Consider the following 24,782-nt stretch of genomic DNA (forward strand, 5'->3'; position numbering starts at 1 on the left):
TCTTAACAATCCTGGTTATGGTCAAACACTAACCAAACAAGCAATACAGTAAAAAGAGCAGATACACACAAAATTTGTGTGTGTATATACTTCTGTAAGCAGACATACATATGTATTTCTGTCAAAAATACATATAATATGTATTTATTTAATACAAATGTAAAGGAAATCAGGGAATATGGGTTTCTTCCAGTATTTTTTACTGCATTGCAATAGGAAGGGCAGGAGCTAAATTTGCTGTAAGATGGCAATTTGTATGTGCAAAAGAGGACAATGTGGGAAGAAGAGTGGCAGTTACCTTGAGCTGTCGCGCTCTGGTGATACATTATTCAACACTGACCTATCTTTCTATGTATCCCGGTAGAAGGGATGCTCTGGATTCAGCCCACAAACCCCTCAACGGGACAGCTTAAATTCATCTTTAGTGTGTTCTGCTTGATCAGAAGCGCAAGAAATAGAGCTAAGAACACAATTACAGAACTGTCATAGTACTGTAGAAACCTCAATTACATAGTAGTCTTTATTATTATTGATCTGGTTTTTCTCTGTCCCACCTCCCCCTTATTTTTTCATAATTTCTAAACCAAATAAAAATCCAGCAGTTTTAAGATACAGAAACGATGCAATGGCACACTACATCAGCCCTGAGATCATCCACCACTGTGTTCAAAGGGTAGTCCTCACCACCAGCTAAAGCAAGAGTTGGATAAACCCTGGAAACGTGAAGATTAAAATCCTCAGCACTCTCTTGGTACAGCCAGTGTTACGATATTTTGATGCATCCTGTCATGTTACTAACTCACGGCCTTTTACTTCCACATACACAAACACAATTCAGAGGTGAGCGTCATTGCTTGGTTCATTATGTACTTGTTTCTCTTCCAGTTTATGAAAAGAAGAGCGTTCCTCATCTACCTTCCTAACAGAAGTCATTCTTTCAGGATTTTCCTCTCATCAGTAAGCGATCAAAGCCTTTCAACTCTCCTCATAAATGTTGCCTGACTCCTGGCTTTATGGAGAAAACTGAAGGAAAAGTCCTTACCTGCTGGCAGAATGGGTAGAGACTTGGGAAGGAAACTGTTATGTTGTGTTATGCATCACTGCTTCAACAAAACCATTGCTCAGTCGTGGCTGGAGCCGTGCTTATGTACAAAGAATAAAGATCCTGCAGTTCATTTCCAGACAGCAGTTTGATGCAACGGGCTGTCAGCAAAGTGCATTGGAAGCAGAAGTTAGTGACAAAGCACAAATGAGACTCAGCCGTGCTTTCTGAGATGGAAGTCTTGAAACAGAAAGCTTGACCAAGAGAAATGAAGGAATCCAAAGAAACCAAAAACATCCACAAAATTGTCTTTACAGAAATAGAATTCCATACGTCTTGAGAGTACTTTTAAAAAACACACACACACACACACACACCCCCCACCCAAAATCCAAACTATCTTAATCCTGCCTGAAACCAAAATATATGCAATCTTTCAAACGCAGATGAGGGAAAAACACCTAACTTGTGTATTTAATGTAGTTATATAAAAGTAAGGCAACACAAGTCATCGCAGAACTTCATAAACCATGTAACAGGCTATTTTGCTAAATCAGTTTGCAACGTATCTGGGTTGTTATCAAAAGAGGTCATTTTAGTTCGTGAAAAAATGATCTGACCTCAGTTATAACTAGACTGGTTTTTACTCCGTAAAAAAAGAGTAATCTCTAATAGCTTTAAGGTACCAAATTCTTTACATGCCTTAAGGAGCAAATAAGCCTTCTCTAGGCCATATATAGTTACATGTTTAAGCACTACTGCAAAGGTTTTTCTCCCCACCTCACACCTGCTTTGTTTATAATAATGATTTCATAAAGCAGATAGAAATATTTTGTAACTTGAAATTAGATAAAACTAACAATCTAAAAGTCTTTACTGGAATACTTACATCTGCTATTCCTGTACATTAAAAAAGCTTCATTATGAAAACTGAGTGCCAGCTTTGCTTTCGTTAAAATTAGGAAATTCCAACTGTTAGAAGTTGACTTCTCTAAGGGCTATAAACTCAGTGTGCTGATTTAAACTACATGGAGGTGTGGTGTTCCCTATAGAGCTGTGGGGAATAGTTATGAGATTTAAAAGTGGGTTCTCAGCAAAGAAGTCACAGGTTCCATCTACTTGAGAAACAAATCATACTAAAAAACAATTTACTAAAGCTCAAACCATGCCCTTTACTGTCTGCTTTCACCCTTTTCATGTCTACCAAGCAATTGGATTCAACCATTATTTACGACAATGCCTAACATTTGCAATCTCATCAGGAAATTATATTAGTTCCTGTTAGTTAATTGTTAGTTCCATAGGTGAAGCTGGGGGAAAGATTGGATTGTGATGTGAGACAGACTAGAAATTATCAGAAATAGGCTAGTTCTTTATCCAAAGATTTGAATTTCATGGGATTGAACTTATTTTAAAAGGCAGAGATATCTTTGTATGAACAAAAAGAAGGGGTTTGGCTAATAAATGTAATCAATGTGCATTCTCAGGTTTTAGTAAATTATACATTCCTTACAAGCTAAAACTTGGTATACTTCGCGCACCACCCCCCCCCATTTTAGATGAGTAAAAGCTGTTTCTGATCCAGTCTTCAGATAAAAAGCATTAATTGCTTGGTATGAGATGTCTGCTTGCAACTCAAATCTACTAAAAATAAAAATAAGTTTTCTTTTAAAGCTTCATTAGTTTTAAATTTTACCCAAGCACACTTTTTTTGGAAATACTCATTAGGCTTCTAGATTTTTGTGAACTGAGTGAGTCTATTTGCAGGAGCCTCCTAGAAGTAAGCAGTAAACAATGATCTGAATAACTGAAGTTTATAAGGTGTTACTGAATTACACCAGATCAGCTACACAGCCCTGAAGGGGCAGCTGAATAAGTATTATTAAATAGGTTTAGTGTTATGAATACATACATGAGAAACCCAGAGCGCAGCCTCTGAATTACCTACTGATCTACCAAATTGATTCCCGTGCTGCGTGCTGCCGAGAGCAGGGTTTCTCTTTTGTTAAGGAATTTAATTCAAAACAGAAAAAAGAAAACATCATTACAACAGTGAAGAAAAAAAAAACCCAACCAGCCTAAAAAACACATTAAATCTCTCAGTGTGAGCAAAAGCTTGTGAGGTGGTTGGTACATGGTGTCATCCATGGATGAAAGAGGTCCCGCTAACGGCAGCCAGGGCTTAAAACGTGGACCGGGGGCAAGAAATTCCCTTCTCTTTCAATCTGCAAAATGCCGATCTATCATGGAGAATCAGTACGTTTAATGTTACCTTTGGATTCTTCTGAATGTTACTTAATTTAATTACATTTTTAGGTAGGTTTTGTTTTAAGGAGTAAACTGCTGAATCATTCACAGGTGGGGTAAGACCTTCATAACGCTAAATACAGTCTCTATAAAGCAGTTCAAAACGTTTCACGGGGCAGCAACCGTAGAATTCCTGTTCTCAGAGTATCACTTCCCAATTTAAGAAATAACATCACCTGTATAGTCTCGGATTTAAAATCATTCAGACATTTATACTTCGAGTATAATCAACCTATGGATTATATTGTATCTGTCTCCCTCCAAAAAGTTTTTTTCTGGTAAGGTGGACAGAGCCTTTGCTGACAGAAGTCAGTGTACGTGTCTGACAACTGGAGTCAGACTTTGTGCTTTTAATGGCAACTATTTTTTTTTCAGGTAGATTTTTAAATCGATATGACAAAGCAGTAAGGTATGCCCATTCTGCCTTGAGGGTGTTATTCTGATGTTACCTCCAACACCATAAAAGTGGAGTAATTCTACTGAGGCAGACTGAATAAGACCAAAGTGAAAGGAAATAACTGGTGCCATGTTTAAGAAGCTGTTTTAAATACTGGATCTCAAGCCTATGTGAAAGTTCAGTTGTGACAGTACTATATTACTTTAAATTTAATAGAGACCAACCTATCACAAAAAATTACATACATCCATTTACCATAGATTGAGATGCCTTAAAAAGACTAAAGAAAAGTCTCTGCAGCTTTCAGTAATTACATGAATTAAGACAAATGTATCCTCAACTACTATACTTAGGAGTGCCTATTATAGTACTAATTTTAAAGAATGAAAACAAAACCCAAACCATCCTTTGTGAGCCCCATGAAGGCAACATGAGGAGATTATAACAATAAAGGACGAAACTCTCAGGGCTGCAGGAGCTAAGAAGCCAGAAGGACGACAAATGTCTTTATAAGAAGCTGTATATACAGTGCACCTATTGGTACTTCTATTCTGCAGGCATACAAGGATCCTGTAGCAGAAAACCACTTTCTGTGTTTGAGATCTGTTCATTAACAGCTCCTGACAGAGCAGTCACAGGAGTGTTATTGTGCACCTGATATAAATGAAAACCACTGGGTAAATGTGCTCTATTCGGGACCGATAAGCAGCAAACAAAGCTAAATGAGTTTAAAACTCTAATTATAGCCGTATTAGAAGTTAAGATCCACATGAGTCCAACACCCTACCTTTGTTTTAAGATCGGAAAGTAATTTATTCACTCACAAGGTATCGTTTCATTGGGGGCTGATCAAGTAGTCATGACTTTTATAAGTGAACACCTTAATGTTCTGAAATTACCAGGAAAATATTCAGGTCAGTGATGTGCAAACTAACACTTCTCCCTCCAAGTTCCATTTGAAGGTGCAGCAATCTCAAAACATGTCTCATGACACCCTCACAAGGAAAAAAAATAAATTCCTGGAGACACTGAATTGGAAAAAGTAATTGGAAACTGTTCTGATTTTAGTACTAAAAGGAGAAGGTAAAACTGGACTTTATTACTTATTTATTTCTGCAAGGGAGAGTTTGGCCATTAAGATTATTCAAATAAATGTCATTTGCAATGGTTCCCAAGCAGGCATGCTGACAGTAACAGACAAACTAAGACCCACGTTTGCCAGCTGAGCCATATTCTGTACCGGCCACACTACTCCCATTGCCTTAAAGGCTAAAAAGCTGGTAAAGGTGTTGATGTGATTACAGAGAATGTGCAGATCAAAGAGCAATTTTTTTTTTTTTTATGGTGTTGAAGGACAGTAGGCCTTCTAGTTCCTTCATATTACTGGAACAGCCAAAACTGAATAATACTTGGACTTGTGTGTGCAACCTGAACACTTGCTGCTACATGTACTTTAGGTGATGTCATAGTTCATGAAAGCCAAAATGTCACACGAAAATTAGCATCGACGAAATCAGTAAGCAGACAGCATTCAAGTCAGCACAACTATGCTTGACATTGTTTTCAGGGGAAAAAAAATAATTCTAGAGACAGTAAAAGATTTCCTCTGAAATGGTCAGGGAATGGTTTTCCTCTGTCAGTTCTCATATTATTCTGCATACATTTCTAGAGAGTTAAATAAAAACTCAATAGGTTAGGTTAATATATGGCCACTAGGAGTGGCACCACTGATGTGTCATCCCCAATTAAGCTGTTATTGATACAAATGCTTTTCTTAGATTTAATGCAGTGTCTTCTGTCCAGGAGGAATTCTGAGTAGGGTTTTTATTTCTGTGAAGTGCAGCGTGTTCCACGCCAAGGCTCAGTTTACATCTATACGAAGGGATGGCACAAAGGCTGCTGGCTGGATTCTCCAGTAGGAAAAAACCAAAAGAAAGGTCTGTGGATCAGACTCATAGCAAAAGTGGTTCTTGCACTAGAAAGCTTAAATGTAGAAGTGGAAAGGAAAATGATACAGCCTTCCTTCCCTGTGAGATTTTGATCATTATAGATTAAAACCAAGAGTTCATATAAGTTATTTTGTGATTTGATTAAAATTAAAACATTAGTTTTCTGAATCATTTCTTTTCTTCATTTCAATCCTCCTGGCTAAAACATTTTAGGTTTGGGTCTCAACTCTATCCCCATCTCCACCACACCTTCCCTGAAGAAGGTAGATGATTTTCCACTGAAAAAACCAACATACTCCAGCAGACAAAAAATTTGTTTGTTGAAAAGACCAATTTTCCATTTAAAAACAGTTTCAAAAGAAATTCATCAGAATTTTGTTACCTGTAACATACCCCAGATGGAAGACAGTTGGGAAAGTAAAATAAACTACATTCAAGGAAGTTATTTCTTTCCTAATGATTGTACAAAGATCAGTTTGCATTTAAAGTTGTGGTAAAACGCAGGGCATGCATCCAGAATACTGTCCTGTTCCGGTTGCAGCTGGGATAGAGCTAATTTCCATCTTAGTAGCTGGTGCAGCGATGTGTTTTGAGTTTGGTGTGAGAACAGTGTTGACGGCACACGTTTTTGGTTGCTGCTGGGTGATGTTTATACTAAGTCAAGGGCTTTTCAGTTTCTCAGGCCCTGCCAGCAAGAGGGCTGGGGGGCACAAGGAATTGGGAAGGGACACGGCCGGGACAGCTGACCTGACCTAGCCAAAGGGACATTCCATACCATAGAAGGTCACACAGTATATAAACTGAGGGGAGCTGGCCAAGGCTTGCGGATCACTGCTCGGAGGCTGGCTGGGCATCGCTCAGAGGGTGCTGAGCCATTGCGCTGTGCATCACCTGCTTTCTTCTCTCCTTTCCCTTTCCCTTTTATTCCTCTGCCCTTCTCCTTCCTTTTCATTATAATTGTTGTAATTATTATTATTATGGGGGGTTTCTTCCTAGTTGATTCTATTTTAATTATTAAATTGTTCTTATCTCAACACTGGAGGTTTACATTCCTTCCCAGTTCTCCTCCCCATCCCATGGGGTGGGGACTGAACAAGCGGCTGTGTGGTATTAAATTGCTGGCTGGGATTAAACCACGACATGTCCCTAGGGTGGCCTTTTATTATGAAGAACTTCAGAGGGTAGGAACTCCTTTACTCTGAAAGGAAAAGTTTTCACTCTCACTTGTGAGTAAGCAACAGTTCCTGCTGTAAATTTGAAGATAAAGAAAATTAACAGCACACTCAACATTCACTGCAGTCCCCGTGTACCAGACCCACTGCACCAACCGCAATGCAAAAATGCCCGTGGCCCCCCGAAGCAGAGTGCATGCTCAGAGGACCACGGCAGCTGTCCCCGACGCTGCCCCAGATACTGATACAAAATACAGTCCAGATTGTCAAGAGACTTTCGTAAAGGGCACAAACTGAGTGAACGTGCCAGCAATGTAACCTGGTTGATCTAAAGACAGAAGGAGGCAGTGCAGATCCCCATGCACACCAGTAAGGGATTATAAACTAATTTCAGGGGGCAGCAATAGCCTGGCTTACACAGCCAAAGGTGCTCTGCCCTGCTCCGAATGCTCCCTGCAAGGGAGTGAATGCTCCCTTATGGGTGATGAGCTGCTGCCAGCTGGGACAAGAGGGGGACGCACCTGCGACTGTCACACAACTGTGAAAGAAAGTCACCTTGACTATTTCAGTCATCAAATTATCTTGCTGAGACTGCCTAAAATTTTCTTCTTGTCTTAGAAGGTGTCCAGGAACATCCCAGTCCTGTGAAACTAACATGTTCACAGATCCTTTGGTTGCTGAAGATCAAAGCAGCTGGTTATTTTTTTTTGTTTGTTTTTTCTGGTTCATACAAATAAAAATGATAAAAAGAACAGTAAACTCTGCTTGTAACACATTGATTTATATGGGATATATCTTGCTGTGGCTTTTATGACAGGACTTAGCCATCACCTGCTATCATCCACTCAAGCCCGTGGCAGTCAGTCTCAGCATTTCTTTCTCATTTCTATAAACTGCGGTTCTCACAGTCTCATTCCCATTATTTCAAACAGCACTCTCACAATTTCCTTCCAAATATCAAGGGTGTTTTATTTCATAATGCCAAACTCCTAAACTTGCTCTATTTATTACTTCATCTATTTTTTTTTACATTAAAAAGTCTTTCTTCATGTGGCTGCATAATACAAATTACTACTTTTTGACGTTTTTGTCAACTGCTGAATACATCATTCGTGAATACATATTTATTATTGCTGAACCAGCTCTAGAAACAGTGAAAGAATGTACACTAAGTAGTTTTATTGTGCCTTTTATTTTCATAAAAAAAAATAGATGGGGCGCATATTACTTTTTTAATCCAGTATGCTGTGTTCATTTTAGGGGCAGCGTACTCTTGTTAGAAAGCACTTTCATAAATGCATCCCCATGAGGAGGCTGGAAGACTAGCATACCTCCTGATGGCTATTCTAAAGATAGAAAGAAAGTGTTGCAGAACAGGGTGGCATCCGTGTAGCTAAGGGCAGGCAAGTGATCACCCTGTGCCTAAATCCCACAGTCCTTTCCGGGCACACAATTCAGACAAACCATTATTTTACTGTCAGCACTATGGCCGCGAGTCTTTGCAAAGACATGATGGCACATAATACCGGGATAAGCTAAGTTAACAATAATCACTTTGAGATCTAAAAACCAGGCTTTTTATCATCTGACTACTAATTTAATACCAATTTGCATCCAAGGCTATTAACGTGGTTTTAATAGGACATATTTGTCACATAAACAGTGTTTTATGTCCACCTTCAAACGCACAGCTTAGGAAAAGACAATTTACCTCTTTGGTATTATTTAAATACAGTGTTATTTTATCTGGGGAGAATGAGATGAGTCCTTAATTTTTTTATGGCATATACCATATGGGAAAAAAATAGCATTGTTTATTTAATCTCTATCACTATTTGAACTGTTAAAACATGCTTTATCTGCTACTAGAAACTGTATCATGTGGTACCTATGATACTGCCAATGAACTTTTCTCCATCAGCACTATAAGTCCTCAGTTTTCATACTATTTCAGTCCTTACCTTTACGCTTTCTCATAGCAAGTTCTAAATCAGAGATAGGCAACTTGAAAGAGGATAATTAGTAAAGGCATGTCAAGTTTTCATAAAATAGGAAGTGGCCACTAATAAATCCCAAGATTCTAAAGTGAGCCAATCTAATGCACATCTATTCACAGAAAAGGAGAAGTCTGTGAAAGTCACTTAGCGATCAGATCCATAATACAGACATTTATAGTAAATCAATATTAATTCACTATTACATAACCTTGTACATGTTTCAGATCTAGTGGATGTAGTCACTTTGTCTTACAATATAGTACAAAATAGCTCAAAGGTATGTTTCCACAACAGTTTCTTCAAAAATTCATTTCATAGAATCACAGAACCATAGAATAGGTTGGGTTGGAAGGGACCTTAAAGACCATCCAGTTCCACCCCCCTGCCACGGGCAGGGACACCTTCCACCAGGGCAGGTTGCTGCCAGCCCCATCCAGCCTGGCCTTGAGCATCCCAGGGATGGGGCATCCACAGCTGCTCTGGGCAGCCTGCTCCAGGGCCTCACCGCCCTCACAGCAAAGAATTTCTTCCTAGTACCTAACCTAAATCTCCCCTCTTTCAGTTTAAAGCCATTCACCTTGTCCTGTCCCTACAGGCCCTTGTACAAAGCCCCGCTCCAGCTTCCTTGTAGCCCCTTCAGGCACTGGCAGGCCGCTGTAAGGTCTCCCTGGATCCTTCTCTTCTCCAGGCTGAACAACCCCAACTCTCTCAGCCTGTCTGCACAGCAGAGGTGCTCCGGTCCTCTGAGCATCCTCCTGGCCTCCTCTGGACTTGCTCCAACAGGTCCATGTCCTTGTGTTGAGGGCCCCAGAGCTGAATGCAGCACTGCAGATGGGGTCTCACCAGAGCCAAGTAGAGGGGGAGAATCACCTCCCTCACCCTGCTGGCCATGCTGCTTTTAATTCAGCCCAGGATACAGTTGGTTTTCTGGGCTACAAATGCACATTTTTGGACCACGTTGGGCTTTTCGTCCACCAGCACCCCCAAGTCCTTCTCCTCAGGGCAGCTCTCAAACCATTCTCCGTTCAGCCTGTATTGATACTGGGAGTTGCCCTGACTCGGGTGCTGGACCTTGCACTTCGCCTTGTTGAACTTCATGAGGTTCACTCGGGCCCACCTCTCAAGCCTATCAAGGTCCCCCTGGATGGCATCCCTTCCCTTTGGCATGTCAACTGCACCACACAGCTTGGGATCACTGGCAAACTTGCTGAGGGCGTGCTCGATCCCAGCATCCACGTTGCCAACAAAGATGTTGAAGAGCACCTGTCCCAGCACGGACTCCTGTGGAATGCCACTCATCACTGGTCTCCACTTGGACACTGAGCCGTCAACTGCAACTCTTTGAGTGAAACTAACTAGTCAATTCCTTATCTGCCAAGTGGTCCACGTGTCAAATCCATGTCTCTTCAGTTTAGAGACAAGGATGTCGTGTGGGATAGTGTCAAAAGCTTTGCACAAGTTCGGGTAGATGACATCATATTGCCCTTCCCCAGTCTATCGATGCTGTAACCCTGTCATAGAAGGCCACCAAATTTGTCAGGCATGACTTGCCCTCAGTGAAGCCATGTTGGCTGTTGGCAATCACCTCTTTATTTTCCATGCACCTTAGCATAGTTTCCAGGAGGATCATCTCCATGATCTTGTCAGGGACTGAGGTGAGACTGACTAGCCTGTAGTTTCCCAGATTTTCCTTATTTCCCTTTTAAAAAATGGGGGTTATTTTTCCCCTTTTCCAGTTCATGGGAACTTCTCCAGACTACCATAACTTCTCAAATGTGACAGACAGTGGCTTAACCAATTAATCCGCCAGTTCCCTCAGGACCCATGGATGCATCTCATCAGGTCCCATGGACTTGTGCACCTTCAGGTTCCTTGGAAGGTCTCAAACCTGATGATCTCCTACAGTGGAAGGTTCTTTAATGTCCCAGTCTCTGCCTTTGCCTTCCGTGACTTGGGTCGTGTGACTGGAGCATTTGCTGGTGAAGACGGAGGCAAAAAAAGTCAGAGTACCTCAGCCTTCTCCATGTCCTGGGTAACCAGATCTCCTGTTTCCTTCCAGAGAGGGCCCATGTTTCCCCTAGTCTCCCTTTTATCACTGGTGTACCTATAGAAGCCTTTTTTGTTGTTCTTGATGTTCCTGGCCAGATTTAATTCCATCAGGGCTTTAGAATTCCTAACCTGATCCCTGGCTGCTCAGTTTCTCTGTATCCTTCCCAGGCCTGCCTGTCCTTGCTTCCGCCTCCTGTAGGCTTCCTTTTTGTGTTTTACTTTACCCAGGAGCTCCTTGTTCCTCCATGCAAGCCTCCTGGCTTTTTTGCCCAACTTAGTCCTTGTTGTGACGCATCGCAGGTGAGCTTGGAGGAGGTGATCCTTGAATATCAACCAGCTTTCTGGGCCCCTCCTTCCCTCTGGGGCTTTATCCCATGGCACTCTACCAAGCAGATCCCTGAAGAGGCCAAAGTCCACTCTCCTGACTTCTACCTCTTCACTTTTAAATGTTTTTCTTAAAATGCTTATGATGGCCTTGCAATTAATAGAACTTTTATTTACCTTATAGACACACTTGTGTTCATGTGTCGTTCCAGTGTACACACTTAAGCCCCCATAATGCATGGTTTGCTGGCTAAAATGCCCAATGTTTGCTGGAACCCAGACAGTCTTCAGGTCAATATGACAGTAATTTAAGTAATAGAATGAAGATAGAGTTGTTTTCTGTACTGTATATGCCAGGCAAATACACAGTTTAATTAACCTCATGACAAAGTAATTATGCAGAAAATGTAGCATTTAAAGGAGATGTTTCTGGTCAGAACAGTTGCACAGGAAAATATGCTGAGAAACCTCTAAAACACCTCACCGTGCTACAGCTGGATTAACAATTGTAATTAAACTCTCCAATACTGTTTATCTAAATATTGTATACATCCAAAGTGTGGACTAATCTGTGGTGAACAGGTTGAGGAGAAGAGAGCTGGGAGAGAACAGGGTACTTTTCAACAAAGAGCAAAAAATTGAATGCGTAGTATTTTACTGTAAAAAGTAACTGACTGGTTACAAGATTGTCAGAAACATATTTGTAAATTTTAAATACAGCAAGGCTATCTAGTTTTACTACTATGAGTGTAAGCTATGTAATGTGGAATATAAAAATGTATTCAAGTACGTCATGAAGCACTGGTGAGTTGAAAGCTCAGCACTAATATATCATCTGATTTTCAATCTTGTTGAGCTCCCAGCCAGTCATCAAATTAGATTGAGATAAATTGGGTCTAAATAACACCCATTAACTTTACTTGGCCTCTTTATGACAAGTATTTTCTCACTTTAAATATTTAGAGAAATTTCGAAATGGAATTGTAATTTTCCATTGCTAAGAGCAGAGTGGCTCACGTCAGAGAGAGCCTTGGGTAACTTACTGCCTGAAAATGTCACTTTGAGAAAGGTCCGAGGAAACATTTCCTTAAACATGCCTTTTATACCTGATTTTGATCTACTTAGCATCCATTCTGCACATCACTTAACCAAACTCCTTGATGCTGTAGGTGTAGTTGTCATTCTAGAGAAAGTACTTTTGTATCTACAGTTTATCAGCACTTTTTAAGTTGAACTTACTACCCTAGTTATATTATTAATACAGTGACAGCTTAACCTTGCAGATCGTTACTAACCAAAAATGGGTTTTGCAAGTAAACCTGTCTAACTTAATAAAAAAAAATCATCAAGTGTTTCTTTCCCTTTCTAAAGTCAAGTTAAATTGCTATAGCCTTTGTGGTGATGGGATATTTTGTAAACATAAGCATATTTATTGTTAATTCACTTGAATCGCAAAACTTACCAGACACACGTTTTTTCCATTTTTCCCACTTCTGTTTAGGTACACCCAAAATGTCTCCATAGCGCTAACAAACTGGCAGAAAATTAATTTTCTGCAGCCATTCTCTTCTACATCCTTAGGCAGAAGTTAAACATGGGACATTTCATTCCCAATTTGGGGACATAAGGACACTGAAAAGAGAGTATTTTCACATTAATTCCTGAAACCTTACTTGAGTATAATGGAGGCAGGTGGGGGGGCCAGGATAAGTGTATCATTGTACACAGAAAATAAAAAATAAAAAAAAAAACCAACCAAAAAAACCCCCAAACAATCCCAACCACAAAACCCACCAAACAAGCCAAGTTCATAACAGCTTGATCTGTGGGTCAGTAACACTGCAGAATAACTTATTCTACCATCTCACATAATGCTTCCGAAGGGTGACTCTCCCCACCATCGCGGGGATGGAGCAGGCAATGAGCTATGTGACACACTCAACTGTGCAGTATTCTTCTCCCATTTGGAATGAAACAAAGAAAGAGGTACAAAATCCAGTATTTCTCAGCAAATCAGCCTGTACTCAAAATTTCCAAGCCAAACAGACACTATTTAGGAAAGTAGTTCTCAAGCAGCTTCCCAGGATTTTAGGCAATTCAGGTTATTAAACTTTACCCCACTGAGTTTTGTGAAGAGAATAGCGTTCCTGCTTTAGGTTTGTTGGTCTTATATTTCCATCTCATTACATCCTTGCAAGATGTGCAAAATTTGCAGTGACCTACTAGAAGCTAAAAGCTGGTATGAAAGTCCTACTTTAATTAACAGAAAACAATGTTCACAGAGCTCAAGGGGCTTCATTCAATTTGCTAAATATAAAACATTGTCAGAGGTGCTTGTTAACATGAGAAGATAATTATGGAAATTCATATATAAACATACCTTTCAGACAAATTTTCACTTTGTGGCCTTATTAAAACAAAGTTAGGTATTACTATTGCTAGTAAAGAGGTACAAAGGCTGGGGGGTGGGTGAACATGGAAATGCTAGCTGCATTCAGCAGTTCTGAGATTCAACTGCCAAATTTTTCAAGGGTTAGAAGCAGCAAATTTATTTCACATATTCATCAATAAATTCTAACATAACATAGGTCACTTTCACTGTATCCTTAAGATAGGGCATTTTCCAAAGGCTTGAGGGGTGCCCGGTCTCATCCACTCATTTCCGTAGAGCACGAGAACTCCACATTGAGTCAGAGGAAGCTGGTCGTATAGTTCACCGTCTCATTTCCAATGGAACAAGAGCAAATTGTGAGTTTTCAAACCTAAATTCTGCATTATACTGAATTACTTTTAAGTAATTATAATCTCTCTTTTAGTCGGCTCTAGTCTTTCTGTTTCTTTCTCCACCTGACATCGCTTTTGCTACATAATTCTGAAAAATTGCATTTCTGTTAAACCCTTTTTAAGATGAGACGGCCAATGCGAATACAATGTTCCATGCCAGATTGCACATGTATGAAATATAATAGTAATTTGAACATATTGTAATAACAGGTAGCACCAGATGGTGCAGTTACAGGTAGGATTACTTGCTCATTTTCACTTATGAATGATCTATTTGCTTTAACAAAATAAAATGTAATTTTTTGTTTTGTGGTCCAGATTGTACTGGTTGCTTGTTTAAAAAGAAAATGGAAGCGTTCTCTGATTTTTTTTGTCTCTACCTTTTTAGTGGGTGTCGTCTTGGTATGGAGGTACATAGCCCAACCCCCACCCCCAAAGCCAATAAACTAATATTTGTACTATACTACTTCATTAAAAAAAAAAAAAAAATCTCTGCCTACATTCTGTTGATGAACATCTGTTCAAAACAGTTCTATGCCAATTCATGTTTCTTGTTTAATTTGCTGGGTGGGCTCAACATCACTGAATTCTCTCCTCGTGGGAATACTATACCTCTTGATATTCAAATAGACGTGTTGTTCACCCCTACCCCCTTTCAGCATATCCAAATACTGAGAGTGTTCTTCAACCACTGCCACCCCTGTAACTGCAATGAATGATGATAAGCAATGCCCTCTGTAAAAATGGCATTGATTATGACTATAAATCAGATGTAGATTGCAAATTAGCATCCGTTTTGGAAACAAGAGGATTTACAAACATAAAACTTGAAAGATTTAGGTCCAAAGTGCCTGACACTTTTTCTAATATGTACCTTTAAAAGATGCTTAAAATTAGACCAATCACTTTAAAACACTGGAGGTCTTTTGTCCTTTTTAACAGCAATAATTATTTTTAGTCATAGATTTTTCAAAAGACTTTTCTAGATAAACTACTTAATTTTATATCATTCCTGTGAGATGAATGCAGATGTTTGGGATTTTTTTGGGGGGGATGTTGTGTTCAGGTTTGTTGTTGTTTTGTTTTATCTGATGAGAAAACTAAGATGGTAGTCACCAGCTCAATATGACATTCGGCACCAGATGCACTGGAAAATACTAACTCTCATTAATTTCATTTAAGGTTATATGTACAACTCAGCTGACATAAGACATTCAAAATTACAGACTGTTTTTAAAGATTTCAGTGCAACTTTCCAATGTCAGATGAGTCAAGACAGAACAAAAATGAGAATTCATAAGTTTCCTGCTCTGTGGCATGTTTTATAGTTACCAAATAGAATAGTAATAATCACACAAGGAACTCTAAGTGCTATACAATTGCAAAATAATACATTTTGCAGAAGGATAAAGTCCACCTGCTCTTCTTTTAGCTGGAATTTTCCAACCTACTTTTGTTTATTCAACAAAACCTGAATTCCTGTTTTAAAGAGGCAGAGAACAGCACTCACCTACCTAATAGGAGGATTTGCTCAAACGTTCAAAGTAGCAGAGAGCTATCATACAGGTTTTCAGCCACAATCCAGATACAGGTATAACAAGCTGGACCCAATTTTCAGTTACCAAAAGGAAACCAGTAGGATATAGGACACTATAGTACATGCACCAAACCAGTATCCAGGGTATTTAAATTTGTTTCCTGGTGCTGTCCGAAGCCTCACATATGACCTTGAGAAGTCCATGATCTCTCTGGAATTTACATCTGGGGGCTCCACACAACACTGACTTCTGTCTTTTCTACATATACGGTAAACTTTTCAAGTCAGGGTCTGCCTTATTACATGCTTATTGCAGCAAAAAACCTCAATTAAGCACCAAAAACATCATTGTTCTGAGTTTCCACAATATATAAATACACTAAGAATAATGTGAGCATTCCAAATCATGCAAGTCAATGTCAGGAGACGTTCTATCTCATTAAAGAGAATGTCAGGAGCCTCTTCATCCCACTTATGCTCCAATTGGTGAACATTCATACACCTCACTGTGGGTAGAAACACCTCTCACTTTCAGAAGATATGGTATTTTTATGCACACACTTATATGCAGCTGTTATTAAGAATGCAGTCACATCATTTTTTATTCTAATAGTGGGAGTACATAATCAGTTCAAGTGCTGCACTAGTAAGGAGAATTCAAGACAAATTATAAGTCATAGATAATTACTATTAATAGAAAATATGCCTCAAGGAGAACGGAGTTATTAGATACACATCATTGCAGTGCTTAGTAGCTCAGGAGTGGATAAAAGAAAAGAGAATGAGTTGCTTTGGGATTCCTCCACCCTGTAGCAGTTCATGAAGGGGTTTTTTTTTAGAATCCTTTCTGTTCCTAGCTACATAAATACAGATTTCATTTGAGAAGAGGCATGAGAAACTACAGAACAGTGCCATGCTGAAACAGTGCAGTATTTGGTACTGCTGCAGGAGATGTCACAGCGCCTCAGCCAAAGCAAAGGCTCACTCGCACCCTTGCATACCTTTCTGCCTCAACTGAGCACAGCTGAACCTCTCTACAGCAATAGTGTTGGAAACAGAAATTAGTTATCCAAAGCAAGATTTTGCATCTATGACCCGGCTGCTTTAGATTTCAATTTACATAGAAGAGACATAGTTTGATTACTGTGTTAAGTTTTATGCCCTGTACTGGAAGAAACCTTTCCAAGCCTGCCCTCCCTCCTCTCGGCCCTGTTTCAATTGGACAAATGACTGTCGTTCTACGGAACAGCAGATACTTTGCCTTTACTTTAGTATGAAAAAATAAGTCAAGGAAAAAACCTAGAACATCCTTTCCCCTTGAAAAGGAAAGCTTGCTTATTGAACCACTTGATTTGCTTGATAGGATGGTATAATCTTTGATCGACTCACATTTCCCCCAACCATTTGGTGGCTGGTTTCCTCCCGCAGCGCTCTGGGAAGGGTTACCTTTCCAGCCCTGCAGAGCAGAGCCATGCCGAGCCAGCCTGCCCTTGGCCCCGAGCGGGCTGGCGGCTGCACTGCACCGCTGGAGCACTCCTAAGGTGGGAGGCAAGAGGCCAACGTGGCAATGCCTTCGACAACCTGAAAAAAATAAATTGATAGCTTACTAACACACACCCTGAAGCATCTCAGTGCTAACGAGGAGCAGCTTATTAACCTGATACTTCAAAAGGTTTTAAAATCAATGTCTCTGTTATTATATTTTCCCAAACTATTGAAAAATCTGCTGGTTTAGAAACCTTTTTACAGAAAAAGGAAAGAGAACACTGCAATATTTCTTTTCCTACATCAAACATAGCTGGCTGTATTATGAACCCTTCCCCTTTCTGTAAATAAAAAACCCCAACACTTCCCCCAGCTATTTCAAAATGACCTGCAGTTGTTTTAGACTAGTCCCTTTGTGCTATTTAAAATCAACGTGTTTGCTGTAAACAAGAAAGGTTTTCCTCCTTGTGGCCTCTGTGCAACAAGAAGGAAAAGGCAGGCAGAGCAGAAGGATGAGGGCAAGGGCTCTGGGTACGGGCTGTCCTGGGAGGTGCGGAGGGGTGAGGGGAGGGGTGACAGCGTGGGAGGGGTGACAGCGTGGGAGGGGTGACAGCGTGGGAGGGGTGACAGCGTGATCAGCCCTGAACGTGTCTTGGGCAAACATCATCCTGTTTGCTTGTTCGGTTGGAGTGAATAGTGCAGGGTTATATAGAAAACTTCTGTTCTTAAAAGGAGTTCTCTTTCTTAAGTTCTAGTCTTAAAATACTTCCAGTATTTCTGGCAATCAATGACCTCACACTTCATGATAATTTTTGATAAATTAGCCTGATTTCACACTGCTTCGCAGTCAAGGACTGCAGAGGGGAAGTGTCTAGCATTTTCTAGTCTGTATGTCCATAGGCAAGGTAAGCATATAGAATATTTTCTATCAAAAATTTCCTTGGCTTACAAGTATTTTACATTTCACAGAAGGCTGATGGACTAGGTAATTGTGGAAAACTGAGCATTATATAGGGCATCTAGGAAAAGTGGCATTACAAGTGTTCACGCTTGGAAAAATGAAACCATTGTCGCTTACAACACCTGATCTACAGCTCAAAGCGATGCAATAAACGCCCGAGAACGTCTGTTTTCCACCTGATCCTCTACTGAATGGTGGCTCCTTCTGAAAAATGGGGGAGGATACACAGCCTCCTTGAATCACAAGTACTTACAAATTGTCTTTTTTAACCCTGAAATTTCTCATCAACCTTTGGCCCTCCCTTTCCGCCCTGGCTCCAGGGCTAGACAGGGTGTCACTGAGCTGGCCGTGCCAGCAGGGAGCTGATCACTTTGGGGCATTGGCCTGGGCAGGGTGGTTGGAAGCTGAAGGGGAGCATTCAGAGAGCAGCAACGTGAGAGTTGGCGCAAGCACTGGCTTCTCTGTGTTTTGCAAGAGAAAAACTGTCCCCATGGGAGTTATACCATAAATCACAATCCATATAACTGCTTGTTTGAGTCTCTGCCACGTTAAATGTGACTCCCCAGACAGTTCTGGGGCTTTTTTATCCACACATCAACACAAGCTCACAGCCACGTAACTCCCCCATTGTACTGAACAGCAGTGCCAACTTTGGCACGGTTTGATCACCCTCTGCGTAAAGACGTGTCTCGTAAGGGACATCTGTGAACTTGAGTGGGAGGCAATGACGGACCTCTCCTGCCAGCTGGCTGAGGGGCAGCATGGATGTCAACTGCAAAACATCTGTTCTTCCACCTGCAAGAGTAATGGTGGTAAGCTGCTTTCAGAGCAGTGGGGGAAAGACACAAATGTATATTTTCTAATTATGCAATTGTACTCCCCTGCTTATTTTCTATTTGGGAGAGCACAGCAAATTGGCACAACTAGAAGTTTTGCTTCACTAATGCACACATGGATCAAACTGGAGTCTGCGTTACAGAACAGAAGCAACAGTCAAAACAATTCTCAGCCTCTACTCACTGTAATGACAAGAGTTATGATGTCTAGTAATTTGATGCAAAGCAACTTAATAGTGTAGTAACAGAGAAGAAATGACATGAGGAATTATTTAAAGCCAAAGGCTAGACTTCATGATCTGCGAAGATTTTTCATTTTGTAAGTCGCATCTGTCAGAAGTGATGTGATTTGTCTCTGAGACACTTCACAGAAGAGATAGTTCATGAGTTAGGGAACCAACGGTAGCTTTATTTACACCATTTGCTGCCTTCATTGGCCACAAACATACCTGGACAAAAGTTTCATGGTGCTCCACACAGCTCTACTCTTAAATACTTGACACCCTGGCTTCTGTGTAATGGTGCTAGCTAGGTACACAAATAGGTACTCAAAGCGGAACATGTAACAGCTAGTTTTGGTCCTTGCAGCATGAGTATTCCTCACCAAAATACAGGCATGGAGAACACTGTTGCAGTTTTGGACACTGAAATACTTCTCTATACGAAATATAAAGCAGAAAGGTGTGACAACAAAGACTAAGCAACTTCAGAAAGCCTTCCTAATTGTAACACTGCGTTCAGACTCACTGAACAGCATCCTAAAAATTCTGTTGGTTATTTCTAAAAGCCTTCATATGAAATGAAATGCCTTATTAAGAACACTCATGTAGTAAGAAATCACGTCTTTCATCTTATCGGTGTTTAGAAAAACACATTCTAAATAAGTGATCCTTTTCAAGGAAAAGAAAACCTTTGAGACAGAAAAATACAAAAGGAAAGCATTGCAGCCTATCTGCCAGTCATAGCTAGTAGGTCAAAAGCCTGGACAATATGCACATGTACAGAAAATGGAAGGATCCGTGTTTAAAAAAGTAAGGTGAAAATCATTAGCAAAGGTCTTAATATTTCTCAGTGCCCTGCTTCGCCCCTCTCCCTTTAAACCAGGGGGTGTCCACAGCTAAATCTCTCTTTGGAGCTGAGCTTGTCAAAAGCTCCCAGAACTGGATTTTCAGGCTCTCACTGTTGATGTTTGGAGCTGTATTTCCAAGGGAGGACAGCTGACAATGAAGTGCTGTCATTAGGACCATAATATTAAACTTTTCTTTCAGGAAAAAACAAGCAATGCAACAGATAAAAATAGTTACAGATATTCAGGATTGTTTTGTTGTTGCTTTATGTTTATTTTGTTGGCTTTCTTAAAGATGGGAATATCTCTTCCAAAACCAATGTTTGAAAAGTGTCCTCACGAGGCTGACTAAAATTAGAATGAATAGAACTAGAATAAACACAATTTCATTTTAGTTTTCATCTGTTATTATTTTCAGCTCTCCATTTAACTGTGGAAGATCGTGAACAAAATTTCTCTTACTAATGATACAGTCCTCTTACCCTTTCATGTGGGATCACCCAGATTGAAACACACTAATGAGGCTTTCATAGCTGAGCTCCCATTTCCCACTTCCTTTGAGCATTGCTTCAGAAAGCAGATTTGCTATTCGTAGAATCAGAGAAGAGGAAGAAGCTTTAGAAATGAACCCAGGGCAGGTCCAAGGGATCGTCCTCAGGATGCACTGTTGCCTCGTCAAGCAAGGAGGCTGGGCTGGGTGATGGAGGAAGGAGTCTGAGCTACCTGCGCCTAAACAACATTCCAGCGGTACCTAATGATTAGTTTTTCAAAGGTGTACAGCACTAATTTTTACAGTATTGGGGAGGTGATAAGCCATACAGATCCATGCTACACCCAAGTAATTCTGCTGCAAACCCGGCACGTCCAACAGGCTGAGCAGCAGGGACACTATCAATGGCCAAGAAAGACTTGGTCAGGCAGATACTTTATTATCCCATAATAGGTTTTTGGTCAAGACAAAACAAAAGTTAGAAATATGATGTCTTTTTTTCAGTAGTGTCTTAAGACAGCGAGAATAGATGTATTAATAACAAGAGTCTAAGCAAGCTGTAACTGAAAGTTTTAGGTTAAGAAGCTTTTTCTACTCCTATTCATATACTGGAAATATACTTAAAAACCTAGAATAGAGTGATTAGAAATCAAGAAGCCTACAGTAACAGAAAAATTTTGAGAATCAGAAACTTACTCAGAAAAAACATTAGAAGAATGGAGTTCTAAAAAAGGACAGAAATAAGAACCTGTAAATATTAACAGGAAGGCAGGAAGAAAAAAAAAATTAATACCAAGCATCATTCCAAAGTCTTGAGAAGGTGATTTCAGAGGAAATAGGGAGATAAATGGAGGACAACATGCATATTAATGAGCCCAAAGCAATTCTCAATTACAGTTCATTATCATTAACCATTTGAAAAGTAAAAACCAGACAAACAACTCAACCTACTCTAGCAGGAGCTGAAAACTGCCTGGCAAAAGATGCTTCCCTCTCAGGAACTGTAAGTAAAGGCAAAAAGCCTCTGAGCGTAACACTTAGGATTCAATTCAGATAATGAAAAAGACTTGGGCAAAGGAGAATTGAGTTGCATTATCCAGAAGGACGAAAAGTAAGACCCAAAGACAGCACAGTATTCATAATATTCTGAACCCTCTGTTAAACGCATCCTCCCATGCTGGCTTGCATTAATACTCCAGTTTCAGCACCGGGTTGCAGTGCAACTGTCCTGACCTCTCCACCTTCGTTTAACTGTATCATCTCACGCCCAGCCCTGCTCGTTCTGAAATCACGCCCTGTCAGCAGGTTTCAGGGTCTGCCGGTTGTTTCCTTGGTGCTCACTATTGTAGAAACCTCTCCTGAAGACTGCTGACTCCACGTTATTCCCATGCAACCGCATGCGTGCAGGGGATCTATTCACAGCACACATGTTATAGGTTCAATGTCAAGAATTTTCTCCCTTGTAAGTGTGACATGAGTCACCTGCCTTGTTTAGTTCTTGAAATAAGTTTTGGCAAGAACAAGAATATCAGAAGGGGACAGGATTTAGAAACTAAGAAAACTAAGGCTGGTAGGGAAACTTTGGGAGGCGAAGACTCATCGTACTTGCTGTGAAGAGTACAACATGCTGTATTTGTCACACTGGAGAAGTTTTAGAAACTTTCCGTCTCTTCTCGGAGCCTGTGGCTGACAGCTGTGGTGAGCCTAAGCCATCACTCAACCTCCTTGGGACGAGTGCCTAGAAATTAATAATTTGCAAAAGTCTGATGTGGTTTTGGTGACCTGCTGCAGCTGAAATGAAGGAGTGGAGCATTGCTCAGCAGCTTCTCATCTCTGCCATCTACCAAAACAAACAGATTTTGCTCTTGAGAGTCTGGCATCAAGCATTTAATTCACAGACCAGATGAAGCACCTAAGGGAAGGTGCTGAAACACTCTCCTGCAAGTTAATGAAGAGATTGCCACCTCTGAAGAAAGTCCCAGAGTGCTACCTTGGAGTCAGCCTCTCTGCTGACAAGAGGGGTGTAACTGTGCTTGCCTGTACTCCCGCAAGGCCACCTGCAAGGCTTTGTGCCTTGCAGATGCTGTGGGTGTCCCTGGTGGCCTCACGTGCCACCCCCCCCACACACCCCCGGCTGCATCGCCCATAACTGGAAGGACCCTACTGCCATGGCATGGGCAGCGCTTCCATGTTCAAAATATCATCAATAGCATCATCTGTTTCAAAATTATTTCATCAATGTTCTAAATCTATTTAATCTGTATTCAAAAATAGTTTTATCCACTCCAAAGCTTCATCAACAGACAATTTATAAGCTCTTTTCCACCAAGCTTTGCACCACTCAGTTGGGGCTGTCATGACCAACATCATCTACTTCAGTCAGAATAGATGTATTTGTAGCCTAACTGTCCCTTTAAAAAGTCAGGAAAGCAACAGGGAAGAGACTGACAAAGAGAAATTTTGCAATAAATCCATATTAAGACCAAAAAGGTTCAATGGCATTCCTTTTTTTCTTTCTTCTACTTATCCAATCTTATTTTCATTTATATTTCTTATTTTCAAACTTAGAACTTTTGGTAAGTTCTATGCATTCTTGGTGTTTTCCCTATTTTGATGTTACAAAATCTTCCACTTGCATAGCTCCATTTTATACAAGTGGGAAGGCATTTTGCCAGCTTCCAAATATTTTCAAGACTTTTGTAATTAGAGCTTGAAAAAATTTTTTCTCCTGCCACTGGGTCAGCAGTGGTACCATCAGTGATTCTCTTGATGTCAGAAACATTCATTAAAACTTTTCCAAAGGAAGCTTCTTTAGACTTTTATCGCCACCCTGCATCTAGCACAGAGGGAATAAAACAAGTGTTTAACATTAGATTACAGTTTCTATGAAGATTTTATTAGTTAATAAAACTTTCTGGTGAAATTAGGCAATCACTCTGTTCTGTACAGTATGGACTTCATACTGCTGTTTTTCCCAAAGCTGGTATTGCCTAGTCCTATCAGAATTTCAAAACAAGTGCTAAGGCTTGGAACACAGGGAACAATCCCACCATTTTGAAACCTTTTCTTTAATGGAATTAGCAGAATCGATGCCCAGTTTTACACAAACACTTCCAACACCTCTAAGTGAAAATAATTTGATTTTCCAAACTTAATGTAGCAAGCAGGAATTGTACATGTAAGTAGGTGTTCAGTATTTGCATTTGGTTGCTAAAATTTAAGGATTGTATGCTGATATTAAAAGCATTTTCTTAGTTTAAAAATATCCTTTCAAGGTATAACTACACAGCAGCTTCTCTGTAGTACATAAATCTGATTTTATTTTTTTTAATTCAATGTTGGAACACCATGAGATTCTTTCCCACAAGAATAAGTATTTTCCAAAGCAGTTTTTCTTTTGTTTTCTTGAAATGTATGTAGACAGAGCAGAATTAATCTGGATGAAGAACTTCAAACTGTTCATTTGTGTAGACATCCTTTAAACACTCAAACCGGAGTTAACCTATCATAAGCTCTTTGACTGAGAAGGGCTTTTGACATTTCTTTCAGCAGTTACCAGCACCTCTTCTGCATTCATGTGTTTAAGCAGGGAACAGAGAAGCACACAACAATTATGAGACTTATTCAAATAACATACTCTTCTTTTAAAGTACCTCCCTACACACCACATCCATTGCACTCAAGTAACAAGTGAGAAGCACATTCTAAACATACTTTTCCAAGCAGAAATTTTTATATAGGATTATCACCATTTTGTATTTGTCCATTAAGTGATTTTCTGCTTAATTTATAGGAGACCTACACAGATACACACAACTCACTAGCGTCTCACAGATTTATGAAGTTTCATTTACTCTTCATTGGAGAAATCACAAAACTCTTTACCAAAGCCTCTGAAGAAGCCTCACCAACAGCTACTCTTCTCCTATTCTTAAAATGATTCCCATATACCGGGGGAGGGGGGGAGGGGGCGCAGGGGAAGCCACCCATCCCTACCCCACCCCCAATTTATTTGGTATTCAGGGTTTTTTTTTCCCCCCGATAGCTTTGATTAACAAACTTCACTATTAAAGACATTTTCTGCTGTATTGCTCAATACATCAACAGTGCTGCATTGATTTCAGAAAGACATTTCACTGTAACGTATACTGTTGGAAACTTCTTGCAGACTACCAAGCCAACAACAGTCCCACCATTCATTTCAATAAGCATAAGCTGTCAAATTCATATTAAGAAACATATTTTGCTGATGTGCCAGTAAGCAATGCAATTATGGGGGTATATTACCCATCTATCATTTCACTGCATTTATATTGCAATAAAACACTGGGTTTAACTAAATGCTTTGATGTCATCAGCATCCATGAAAATGGAGCATAACGAATG

This window comes from Falco rusticolus, chromosome 8 (genome assembly GCF_015220075.1).
Source record: "Falco rusticolus isolate bFalRus1 chromosome 8, bFalRus1.pri, whole genome shotgun sequence".
Taxonomy (NCBI): Eukaryota; Metazoa; Chordata; class Aves; order Falconiformes; family Falconidae; genus Falco; species Falco rusticolus.